Consider the following 14224-nt stretch of genomic DNA (forward strand, 5'->3'; position numbering starts at 1 on the left):
GGGCTCTCCTCTCGTACCAAACTTAAAGCTCTGACGATTTTTAAGGCGGGGCCAGATGCGACGGCGCGAGCAGGCACCCATTAGAAATTGACGTACACTGTGCGTGTATACAGCGTATACAAAGACACGGCGCAGTCAGGGTTCCAACCAACAATAAGGGGGTCATTGAAAAAATAGGCCGGAAAATTAAAAACTTTCAGCTACGCTCTAGAATAACTCTGGAACCAAAAATGCTAGGGAGATGCAATTTGTACCTTAGTCATGCTGGCATATTCCTGCGTCCATTTTTTAAAGGTTTAGGGCGACTTGCACACTTCTTGATAGGAAAAAGCTCAAGTAGGCGGGGTTGCTCAGAAACGATTCCAACAGCCTCCACTATGGGAGTTTTGCGCACAGAGCTGTCGGAGAGAAAAACAAAATGTACAACGGGTAATTTCGATCCCAGTATCCTGCTCAATCTTCACAATTTTACCACCACAGGATTGCCATGTTCAAGGGCTTTCCTCTCGTACCAAACTTAAAGCTCTGACGATTTTTAAGGCGGGGCCAGATGCGACGGCGCGAGCAGGCACCCATTAGAAATTGACGTACACTGTGCGTGTATACAGCGTATACAAGGACACGGCGCAGTCAGGGTTCCAACCAACAATAAGGGGCTAATTGAAAAAATAGGCCGGACAATTAAAAACTTTCAGCTACGCTCTGGAATAACTCTGGAACCAAAAGTGCTAGGGAGATGCAGTTTGTACCTTAGTCATGCTGGCATATTCCTGCGTCCATTTTTTAAAGGTTTAGGGCGACTTGCACACTTCTTGATAGGAAAAAGCTCAAGTAGGCGGGGTTGCTCAGAAACGATTTCAACAGCCTCCACTATGGGAGTTTTGCGCACAGAGCTGTCGGAGAGAAAAACAAAATGTACAACGGGTAATTTCGATCCCAGTATCCTGCTCAATCTTCAAAATTTTACCACCACAGGATTGCCATGTTCAAGGCTTTCCTCTCGTACCAAACTTAATGCTCTGACGATTTTTAAGGCGGGGCCAGATGCGACGGCGCGAGCAGGCACCCATTAGAAATTGACGTACACTGTGCGTGTATACAGCGTGTACAAAGACACGGCGCAGTCAGGGTTCCAACCAACAATAAGGGGGTCATTCAAAAATCGGCCGGACAATTAAAAACTTTCAGCTACGCTCTGGAATAACTCTGGAACCAAAAATGCTAGGGAGATGCAGTTTTTACCTTAGTCATGCTGGCATATTCCTGCGTCCATTTTTTAAAGGTTTAGGGCGACTTGCACACTTCTTGATAGGAAAAAGCTCAAGTAGGCGGGGTTGCTCAGAAACGATTTCAACAGCCTCCACTATGGGAGTTTTGCGCACAGAGCTGTCGGAGAGAAAAACAAAATGTACAACGGGTAATCTCGATCCCAGTATCCTGCTCAATCTTCAAAATTTTACCACCACAAGATTGCCATGTTCAAGGGCTTTCCTCTCGTACCAAACTTAAAGCTCTGACGATTTTTAAGGCGGGGCCAGATGCGACGGCGCGGGCAGGCACCCATTAGAAATTGACGTACACTGTGCGTGTATACAGCGTATACAAAGACACGGCGCAGTCAGGGTTCCAACCAACAATAAGGGGGGGTCATTGAACAAATATGCCGGACAATAAAAAACTTTCAGCTACGCTCTGAAATAACTCTGGAACCAAAAATGCGAGGGAGATGCAGTTTGTACCTTAGTCATGCTGGCATATTCCTGCGTCCATTTTTTAAAGGTTTAGGGCGACTTGCACACTTCTTGATAGGAAAAAGCTCAAGTAGGCGGGGTTGCTCAGAAACGATTTCAACAGCCTCCACTATGGGAGTTTTGCGCACAGAGCTGTCGGAGAGAAAAACAAAATGTACAACGGGTAATTTCGATCCCAGTATCCTGCTCAATCTTCAAAACTTTACCACCACAGGATAGCCATGTTCAAGGGCTTTCCTCTCGTACAAAACTTAAAGCTCTGACGATTTTTAAGGCGGGGCCAGATGCGACGGCGCGAGCAGGCACCCATTTAAAGTTGACGTACACTATGACTGTATACAGCGTATACAAAGACACAGCGCAGTCAGGGTTCCAACCAACAATAAGGGGGTCATTGAAAAAATAGGCCGGACAATTAAAAACTTTCAGCTACGCTCTGAAATAACTCTGGAACCAAAAATGCTAGGGAGATGCAGTCTGTACCTTAGTCATGCTGGCATATTCCTGCGTCCATTTTTTAAGATTTAGGGCGACTTGCACACTTCTTGATAGGAAAAAGCTCAAGTAGGCGGGGTTGCTCAGAAACGATTTCAACAGCCTCCACTGTGGGAGTTTTGCGCACAGAGCTGTCGGAGAGAAAAACAAAATGTACAACGGGTAATTTCGATCCCGGTATCCTGCTCAATCTTCAAAACTTTACCACCACAGGATTGCCATGTTCAAGGGCTTTCCTCTCGTACCAAACTTAAAGCTTTGACGATTTTTAAGGCGAGGCCAGATGCGACGGCGCGAACAGGCACCCATTAGAAATTGACGTACACTGTGCGTGTATACAGCGTATACACAGACACGGCGCACTCAGGGTTCCAACCAACAATAAGGGGGTCATTGAAAAAATTAGGCCGGACAATTAAAAACTTTCAGCTACGCTCTAGAATAACTCTGGAACCAAAAATGCTAGGGAGATGCAGTTTGTACCTTAGTCATGCTGGCATATTCCTGCGTCCATTTTTTAAAGGTTTAGGGCGACTTGCACACTTCTTGATAGGAAAAACCACAAGTAGGCGGGGTTGCTCAGAAACGATTTCAACAGCCTCCACTATGGGAGTTTTGCGCACAGAGCTGTCGGAGAGAAAAACAAAATGTACAACGGGTAATTTCGATCCCAGTATCCGGCTCAATCTTCAAAACTTTACCACCACAGGATAGCAATGTTCAAGGTCTTTCCTCTCGTACCAAACTTAAAGCTCTGACGATTTTTAAGGCGGGGCCAGATGCGACGGCGCGAGCAGGCACCCATTTAAAGTTGACGTACACTGTGCGTGTATACAGCGTATACAAAGACACGGCGCAGTCAGGGTTCCAACCAACAATAAGGGGGTCATTGAAAAAATAGGCCGGACAATTAAAAACTTTCAGCTACGCTCTGGAATAACTCTGGAACCAAAAATGCTAGGGAGATGCAGTTTGTACCTTAGTCATGCTTGCATATTCCTGTGTCCATTTTTCAAAGGTTTAGGGCGACTTGCACACTTCTTGATAGCTTAAAAGCTCAAGTAGGCGGGGTTGCTCAGAAACGATTTCAACAGCCTCCACTATGGGAGTTTTGTGCACAGAGCTGTCGGAGAGAAAAACAAAATGTACAACGGGTAATTTCGATCCCAGTATCCTGCTCAATCTTCAAAACTTTACCTCCACAGGATAGCCATGTTCAAGGGCTTTCCTCTCGTACCAAACTTAAAGCTCTGACGATTTTTAAGGCGGGGCCAGATGCGACGGCGCGAGCAGGCACCCATTTAAAGTTGACGTACACTGTGCGTGTATACAGCGTATACAAAGACACAGCGCAGTCAGGGTTCCAACCAACAATAAGGGGGTCATTGAAAAAATAGGCCGGACAATTAAAAACTTTCAGCTACGCTCTGGAATAACTCTGGAACCAAAAATGCTAGGGAGATGCAGTTTGTACCTTAGTCATGCTGGCATATTCCTGTGTCCATTTTTTAAAAGTTTAGGGCGACTTGCACACTTCTTGATAGCTAAGAAGCTCAAGTAGGCGGGGTTGCTCAGAAACGATTTCAACAGCCTCCACTATGGGAGTTTTGTGCACAGAGCTGTCGGAGAGAAAAACAAAATGTACAACGGGTAATTTCGATCCCGGTTTCCTGCTCAATCTTCAAAGTTTTACCACCACAGGATTGCCATGTTCAAGGGCTTTCCTCTCGTACCAAACTTAAAGCTTTGACGATTTTTAAGGCAGGGCCAAATGCGACGACGCGAACAGGCACCCATTAGAAATTGACGTACACTGTGCGTGTATACAGCGTATACAAAGACACGGCGCAGTCAGGGTTCCAACCAAAAATAAGGGGGTCATTGAAAAAATAGGCCGGACAATTAAAAACTTTCAGCTACGCTCTGGAATAACTCTGGAACCAAAAATGCTAGGGAGATGCAGTTTGTACCTTAGTCATGCTGGCATATTCCTGCGTCCATTTTTCAAAGGTTTAGGGCGACTCGCATACTTCTTGATAGGAAAAAGCTCAAGCAGGCGGGGTTGCTCAGAAACGATTTCAACAGCCTCCACTATGGGAGTTTTGCGCACAGAGCTGTCGGAGAGAAAAACAAAATGTACAACGGGTAATTTCGATCCCGGTATCCTGCTCAATCTTCAAAATTTTACCACCACAGGATTGCCATGTTCAAGGGCTTTCCTCTCGTACCAAACTTAAAGCTTTGACGATTTTGAAGGCGAGGCCAGATGCGACGGCGCGAACAGGCACCCATTAGAAATTGACGTACACTGTGCGTGTATACAGCGTAGACAAAGACACGGCGCAGTCAGGCCAACAATAAGGGGGTCATTGAAAAAAATAGGCCGGACAATTAAAAACTTTCAGCTACGCTCTGGAATAACTCTGGAACCAAAAATGCTAGGGAGATGCAGTTTGTACCTTAGTCATGCTGGCATATTCCTGCGTCCATTTTTTAAAGTTTTAGGGCGACTTGCACACTTCTTGATAGGAAAAAGCTCAAGTACGCGGGGTTGCTCAGAAACGATTTCAACAGCCTCCACTATGGGAGTTTTGCGCACAGAGCTGTCGGAGAGAAAAACAAAATGTACAACGAGTAATTTAGATCCCGGTATCCTGCTCAATCTTCAAAATTTTACCACCACAGGATTGCCATGTTCAAGGGCTTTCCTCTCGTACCAAACTTAAAGCTTTGACGATTTTTAAGGCGAGGCCAGATGCGACGGCGCGAACAGGCACCCATTAGAAAATGACGTACACTGTGCGTGTATACAGCGTATACAAAGACACGGCGCAGTCAGGGTTCCAACCAACAATAAGGGGGTCATTGAAAAAAATAGGCCGGACAATTAAAAACTTTCAGCTACGCTCTGGAATAACTCTGGAACCAAAAATGCTAGGGAGATGCAGTTTGTACCTTAGTCATGCTGGCATATTCCTGCGTCCATTTTTTAAAGTTTTAGGGCGACTTGCACACTTCTTGATAGGAAAAACCACAAGTAGGCGGGGTTGCTCAGAAACGATTTCAACAGCCTCCACTATGGGAGTTTTGCGCACAGAGCTGTCAGAGAGAAAAACAAAATGTACAACGGGTAATTTCGATCCCGGTATCCTGCTCAATCTTCAAAATGTTACCACCACAGGATTGCCATGTTCAAGGGCTTTCCTCTCGTACCAAACTTAAAGCTTTGACGATTTTTAAGGTGGGGCCAGATGCGACGGCGCGAACAGGCACCCATTAGAAATTGACGTACACTGTGCGTGTATACAGCGTATACAAAGACACGGCGCAGTCAGGGTTCCAACCAACAATAAGGGGGTCATTGAAAAAATCGGCCGGACAATTAAAAACTTTCAGCTACGCTCTGGAATAACTCTGGAACCAAAAATGCTAGGGAGATGCAGTTTTTACCTTAGTCATGCTGGCATATTCCTTCGTCCACTTTTTAAAGGTTTAGGGCGACTTGCACACTTCTTGATAGGAAAAAGCTCAAGTAGGCGGGGTTGCTCAGAAACGATTTCAACAGCCTCCACTATGGGAGTTTTGCGCACAGAGCTGTCGGAGAGAAAAACAAAATGTACAACGGGTAATTTCGATCCCAGTATCCTGCTCAATCTTCAAAATTTTACCACCACAGGATAGCCATGTTCAAGGGCTTTCCTCTCGTACCAAACTTAAAGCTCTGACGATTTTTAAAAGCGGGGCCAGATGCGACGGCGCGGGCAGGCACCCATTAGAAATTGACGTACACTTTGCGTGTATACAGAGGGTACAAAGACACGGCGCAGTCAGGGTTCCATACAACAATAAGTGGGTCATTGAAAAAATAGGCCGGACAATTAAAAACTTTCAGCTACGCTCTGGAATAACTCTAGAACCAAAAATGCTAGGGAGATGCAGTTTGTACCTTAGTCATGCTGGCATATTCCTGCGTCCATTTTTTAAAGGTTTAGGGCGACTTGCACACTTCTTGATAGGAAAAAGCTCAAGTAGGCGGGGTTGCTCAGAAACGATTTCAACAGCCTCCACTATGGGAGTTTTGCGCACAGAGCTGTCGGAGAGAAAAACAAATTGTACAACGGGTAATTTCGATCCCAGTATCCTGCTCAATCTTCAAAATGTTACCACCACAGGATTGCCATGTTCAAGGGCTTTCCTCTCGTACCAAACTTAAAGCTCTGACGATTTTTAAGGCGGGGCCAGATGCGACGGCGCGAGCAGGCACCCATTAGAAGTTGACGTACACTGTGCGTGTATACAGCGTATACAAAGACACGGCGCAGTCAGGGTTCCAACCAACAATAAGGGGGGGGGTCATTGAAAAAATAGGCCGGACAATTAAAAACTTTCAGCTACGCTCTGGAATAACTCTGGAACCAAAAATGCTAGGGAGATGCAGTTTGTACCTTAGTCATGCTGGCATATTCCTGCGTCCATTTTTTAAAGGTTTAGGGCGACTTGCACACTTCTTGATAGGAAAAAGCTCAAGTAGGCGGGGTTGCTCAGAAACGATTTCAACAGCCTCCACTATGGGAGTTTTGCGCACAGAGCTGTCAGAGAGAAAAACAAAATGTACAACGGGTAATTTCGATCCCGGTATCCTGCTCATTCTTCAAAATGTTACCACCACAGGATTGCCATGTTCAAGGGCTTTCCTCTCGTACCAAACTTAAAGCTTTGACGATTTTTAAGGTGGGGCCAGATGCGACGGCGCGAACAGGCACCCATTAGAAATTGACGTACACTGTGCGTGTATACAGCGTATACAAAGACACGGCGCAGTCAGGGTTCCAACCAACAATAAGGGGGTCATTGAAAAAATAGGCCGGACAATTAAAAACTTTCAGCTACGCTCTGGAATAACTCTGGAACCAAAAATGCTAGGGAGATGCAGTTTGTACCTTAGTCATGCTGGCATACTCCTGCGTCCATTTTATAAAAGGTTTAGGACGACTTGCACACTTCTTGATAGTAAAAAGCTCAAGTAGGCGGGGTTGCTCAGAAACGATTTCAACAGCCTCCACTATGGGAGTTTTGCGCACAGAGCTGTCGGAGAGAAAAACAAAATGTACAACGGGTAATTTCGATCCCAGTATCCTGCTCATTCTTCACAATTTTACCACCACAGGGTTGCCATGTTCAAGGGCTTTCCTCTCGTACAAAACCTAATGCTCTGACGATTTTTAAGGCGGGGCCAGATGCGACGGCGCGAGCAGACACCCATTTTAAGTTGACGTACATTGTGCGTTTATACGCGTATACAATGACACGGCGCAGTCAGGGTGCCAACCAACAATAAGGGGGTCATTGAAAAATAAGGCAGGACAATTAAAAACTTTCAGCTTCGCTCTGGAATAACTCTGGAACCAAAAATGCTAGGGAGATGCAGTTTGTACCTTAGTCATGCTGGCATACTCCTAAGGTTTAGGGCGACTTGCACACTTCTTGATAGAAAAAGCTCAACTAGGCGGGGTTGCTCAGAAACGATTACAACAGCCTCCACTATGGGAGTTTTGTACATGTCGGAGAGAAAAACAAAATGTACAACGGGTAATTTCGATCCCAGTATCATGCTCAATCTTCAACATTTTACCACCACAGGATTGCCATGTTCAGATTTTAACAACCTCCACTATGGTAGATCAAAATATGGTCCAATAGGCCATAAGTCACCCATGCATCGTTAATTTATATAAGTTTGGACTGATTTAAAAAGTTTAAACGTGTTTTTTGTTATGTTTACATGCTGCTCCCATTTACTTAAATGAACAGGTTGCCTTGGATCGGTCGAGTTGGTCTTTGAAAAGCGTTTGTAACCGTTTGTTATGAATTGCACATGGGGAAAAAGTTGTGTAAAAAGTAGTACACAATGATCCACACAAACATGCCTCGTCGACTAACACGCTCTGCCATTTATGGGAGTCAAAGTTTTGACTGGCCGACAGTGTTGGTTCGCACAGTAAAAGGCAAACCTCGCAACTTCGAGCCAAACTTGTGTAGATCATTGTATTCTACTTTTAAAACATCTTTCTAACCATACGCATTTTTTAAAAATTGTTACAAACGCTTTTTACAGACCAATCGAAGGCAACGTGTTCCTTCAAAGCCACTAGACACCTTGGGCAATTGTCAAAGGCCGGCCTTCTTACTTGGTACACCTCAATATGAACATAAAAACATAAACCTGTGAAATTTTGAACTCATTGGTGGTCGAACTTAATGATGGAATAAAAAAAACCTTGTCACACAAAGTTGTGTGCTTTTAAATGCTTGAATTCGAGACTTCAGCGGAGGTATCGCACTCAATTCAAACTATTTAGTGAAAACAATTACCTTCTCAAAAACCTACGTTTCTTCAGAGGGAGCCGTTTCTCACAAAATATTTCACTATCAACAGCTCTCCATTGCTCGTTACTAAGAAAGTTTTTATGCTAACAATTATTTTGTAAAAAAAACAAGTAATTACCAAAACTGTCCAGTCTCTTTACAGCCATTGGACCCTTTCGGTACAGAAAAAAAACTTCACAGACTTACACATAACTTACAGGGTTTACAGAAGGTAGTGGTGAAAGACTTCCCTTGAAATATCATTCCATGAAATGCTTTAATTTTTGAGAAAACAGTAAAACAATATCAATTCTCGTTAGCTATAATTACGGATTTATTTTAAACACATGTCATGACACGGCGAAACGCGCGGATACACGGGTGGGTTTTCCGTTATTTTCTCCAGACTCCGATGACCGACTGAGCCTAAATTTTCACAGGTTTGTTATTTGATATAGAAGTTGTGATACACGAAGTGTGGGCCTTGGACAATCGTTTTTTAAGGAATAGTTTGCCACCTTATAACATTCGTAAAAAGACCGATTGCGCTCCTTGGTCTCACATGGCACAGCTCGAGTTCACGCCGTGCACGAGCGAAAAATCGCGTAGTCTAACCATACTCTCAAAAGAAACTTTTTTTGTGTGGTACAATACTGACAAACAGTATAAAGTGCGATTTAAATCAGTACAACATTCAACATTATAAAAAGGGCTTCGTTAAAGTTAAAAATGTTATTTATCGAAAATACAGCCGATTATGGTCCATCGTCACGAGTCTTCACATGTCTTTACTGTGTAACCTCGTTTTTTATATACCCATTCTAGCTAGGTTACGTGATCACATTGGTAGCGTAATCGGTATATTATTACACTCACTAAATTCATTCAAATCTCATATCAAAACGATCTTTTTCAAGAAAGTATTTAGTGATTATGGTGTGCCTTTAAACATCATTTGTTTAAACTGTTGGTGCATTTATGTTGGCTGACCCTTTGAAATGTCCTGCATGTCAAATTGGATTTGGGTACCTTTTTCAAAAATAATGTCAATAGATTTACATTAAACTTACAGGGTTTGAAGAAAATGATAGTGGAAAGCTTCCCTTCAAATACCACTAACTGAGGTGCTGTAGTTTTTAAGAAATTAGTAAAACAATGTCATGAAAATACGTTTGTAAATGATTAAAATAATTTTGGTCTCATGAGACCAAAATTATTTTTATGACATTGTTTTACTCATTTCCCAAAAACTATAGCACCTCAGCACGTAATATTTTCAGGGAAGCTTTCTACTATCATTATCTTCAAACTGTGTAAATCTGTGGACATTGTGTTTCCTGTTTTACAAAAGTTACATAGACCCTTCAAAGAACTTCTCATGTAATTTTGATTGGAGAGAGGGGATGTTTCCGTATGGCGCCAACACTTTTTCATCAGACATGAAATAATATAGTATCCAAGTATACCTCAATTGAGCATCTTTTTTTTTGTAATGAGTGAAAAGGTGGTGGCATTATACGGGAAATTATCCGTATTAGTTTTGCAGACAGTACAATACAACTACAGGCGTGCCTGCGCAATGACGCACCTGATTAAAGTGGATATAAAATCGTGTGTAGACCTACCTTGTAAAGGTAGCCATCCGGAAGATGATGTAGGGTCATACTATGATACCGGGAATCTCGTCTCTGGCATTTCTGGCGATCTATGTCGTTCAACACCTCTTCCTCTTCGGTATTGACGGTGTTTTGCTGCTCTGCAGATATGTGAGATTATGTGCATGTCTTCCCAATATTCGGGATCACCACCAATCAGTTGTGTTGCGTTTCCATTGCGTTCTTTTGGCGTCCTGCTACCAAATCAGCGTCAGATTTGTTGGCACAAACCAAATTTTGCCTTGTTCATAACAATCCAGCTTCCTGTATGCATATTTCACACATGGCTATCTCTCATAATGCAGGGATAAATAGAAATGTGAGCCCTTAAACTGTTAAAAACTATACATGTATCCAATGTACAGCGTCCCTCTTCAGTCGGAAAAGTCTGTATGGGAATGTGTTGATAACATGAAGACATGACGTAGAAAGCTTGTAATGAAGTTCGTAAAAATCTAGAGGCATACGTGCATTCTAGGGTGTGGTCAGAGCAGCAAAGATCATTGCGGCAACTCATCGAACATTCCAATAGATCAGTGCAGACTATAGGCGCAGTGCAGACATTGACCGTTCATACACAATTGTATTATATAACAAACTATGTGCTGCCCGATATGGTACCCAAGCGTACACATGCTACAACAATAGGCGAGCTGCAGCTGTTCCTTGCGGAGCTTGTGCGATCTTTTGTCAGTAGGTACGGTGAAGTTCCAAATTGGGCATATTTATAGTACGTCATGCGTATAGTGCATAGAAATGATGGTGCAGTGTGAATGTGATGCATGATGGGACTGCGCATTTCTAAACCTATGACAGTGCATGATACGTTTGCCCATCCCAGCGCCTTTGGTGAAAGCATGGCGCTGGGGACGAGCGAACTCGCTCAGAGTACCACATAAACTTGGCCTGTGACCCCAGTCTTTATCCGCAGGTACCTGCTTTTGAGAACCAGTGATTACATTTGATAAAATTATTTCATTGGATAAACGTGCAGTGACATAAGCTTCTTATAGCTATGTTTTGATTGGTCAAATGTTGTATGGGCGCCGAGCTGACAAACAACACCTCGGACAAATCAAAACAAATTCAAAACACAGTTATGGAAAGCTTATTCATTTCAGTCGTCTGATGTACAGACACGTAGAATTACGGCGTATCTCTATGTTTCTGCTTTTAAGTCGATGTGCTTTCTTGAAGGGCACAGGACACCTTTGATAATACTGTCAAATCAGCCTTCTTACTTGGCGTTTCTCAACATATGCATACAGAACAAACTTATGAAAATTTGTCCTCAGTTGTGATAGAATATAATTATAGAAAGACACCATCGTCGCACCAGTTGTGTGCTTTCAGACGCCTTGAATTCAAGATCTCGGCCGAGGTATGTTATTCAATTCAAATATTACTTTAGTGAGAAATTGCACCTTTCTCAAAAACTACTATTCAACGATCGTTACCAAGTAAGTTTTTATGCCAACAATTATTGAATAATGACCAATAAGTATCAATTGCCTTAACGTTATGCATTATTCAAATGTTGACAGCAAAGGCCAAACAATCTTTAGCCGAGTCACACTGCAGCGATAACGAAAACGATAACGTTCACGGCACAAAGAGAACGCGTTCTATTGGTTGAATTGCTCCACGCAGAATACGCACACGCTCATTCAACCAATAGAATGCGTTCTCTTTGCGTCAATATCGTTATCGTTCTCGTTATCGCTGCAGTGGGGCCGGGCCTTCAAGGTTGAGAATCACCCAAATTAACTGAATACAAACACAATAAGATTAAATAAAGGAATCAGGAAAACGTAACATGAACATGAAAATATTTAATAGGCTCACCCCACATTTGGTTTTCCCAAACAATATTTAACCAATCCAACTCCAATTAAAAGAACGCCAAGGTTCGACTCCTGCTTCATCGGTTCAATTTTTACTTCCATATTATTGACACAATATGTAGACATTTACAACAAAAATTTAAGCATATCTAATTCAAGTGAAGTTATAACTTATCCCACGTTTGGTTTTCCCCAGAAAACATTAACAAATAAACTCAAGTCCAAAGGCAAGTTCAAACTCCAGTAACCTAGTCCAGTACATTTTTACTTCCATATTGGTGACGTGCAACAATTGCAATAAAGGTGTAGAAATTTGAACTATAATAAAAAATATCTTATCACAAGTGCTTTTCCGAACAATGATCAACAAATAATAAACTCACATCAAAAATCATGTTTAAGGTAAAACGTTTTTAATAAAATAAAACATGAACCTTAATCTGCAAATTACCAATCATTATTCAAATCAAAATAATTGATAGCGCTCATTAAAGGCAGTGGGCACTATTGGTAATTACTCAAAACATTTATCATAAAACCTTACATGGTAATGAGTAATGAGAAGCTGTTGATAGTATAAAACATTGTGAGGAACGGCTCCCTCTGAAGTGACATAGTTTTCGAGAACGAAGTAATTTTCCACGAATTTGATTTCAAGACCTCAAGTTTAGAATTTGAGGTCTCGAAATCAAGCATCTGAAAGCACACAACTTCGTGTGACAAAGGTGTTTTTTCTTTAATAGTTATCTCTCAACTCCGACGACCAATCAAGCTCAAATTTTCAGAGCTTTGTTATTGTGTGCATGTTGAGATACACCAAGAGGGAAAACTGGTCTTTGACAATTATCAACAGTGTCCACTGTCTTTAAAAGAGATGGATTAAGTTTCATTACGTAACATACCAACCCAAACTGCTGATTTAAAAATCAATGTATAAAACAACCCTGATTTTTGACAGAAACAAAAAGCACCCCAATCAAAATATTGAATAATATTATCTTCGAAATGGAATGGTTTTATGTTTATATCAACATTTAAAAAAAAAACATCCGGTTTTTAATTTTGCATGGTACTCTTCGTACTGTAGAAATATAGTCGTCGCAATAAACACATGCATTCTTTCAGCAAAATATAAATGATTAAAACCAAAATTAGTTTACCGTTATTGGCATATTTAAAACTTAAACCGTCACTGCCCGGTTTCTGAGTGTAATTGTTAAACTATTGAACGAAAGTAAAGTAAAATGGCAATTTTCATAAAATAGTTAACTACATGTAAGTAAATCAAAAGTGCTATTTTTACTTTTATATTTTTCGTAGCTGCTGAAGTTGTGCATTCACTACAAAACAACATGAGTTGTGCTTTTTGTTTTGTTTTCTCATTAATTAAGCTTTTTACATTAAGACTGAACACTTTTTTTTAAAGACAGAAGAACTTGATGTCAAAAATCCTGCAGGCGCCTAATTCGTCAATGACTGCTCATACATGTACCCGAATCCCAATGAGATTTATAAAAAAATAAGCATTCTGATAATCGCAGTTATAACATTGCTAAAAAAAAGCTATGCGTTTACATCATCACAAGCAAGTAACAGTGAATCAACTGGTGTCCATACAATAATGAACACAATTTGAAGTAATTATAGCTTAGTGCTCACATAATACAATGTAAACCCAATTATTCATTTAAGGTTTACCACAAATAATGCACAGTTTCTGTTTGTACACAGATAGTAGACATTATAGCAACCAATGGGTTGCGTGGTTCATTAAAACTACTCTATACTTTAACACATGTCAACATTATCTACTCTTATCCAATTTCAGTAAATGCGTCGTTGTAATTGGAATATTAATTATTGTCTTTACCCATACACCGATGTGGGTTAAACACCAAAAATTATTATTATTTATCCATGGAGCAAATTTATCTATTATAAATGTAATTTGAGTTATACTTTAACACATGACACAATTATCTACTCTTATCAAATTTCAGTATCGTTGTAATTTGAATATTAATTTTTGCGTTAACCCATACACCGATGAGGGTTAAACACCAAAAATTATTAATATTTATCCCTGGCGCAAATTTAACATCTATTATAAATG

The sequence above is a fragment of the Asterias amurensis genome, chromosome 12, assembly GCF_032118995.1.
Source record: "Asterias amurensis chromosome 12, ASM3211899v1".
NCBI classification, from domain to species: domain Eukaryota; kingdom Metazoa; phylum Echinodermata; class Asteroidea; order Forcipulatida; family Asteriidae; genus Asterias; species Asterias amurensis.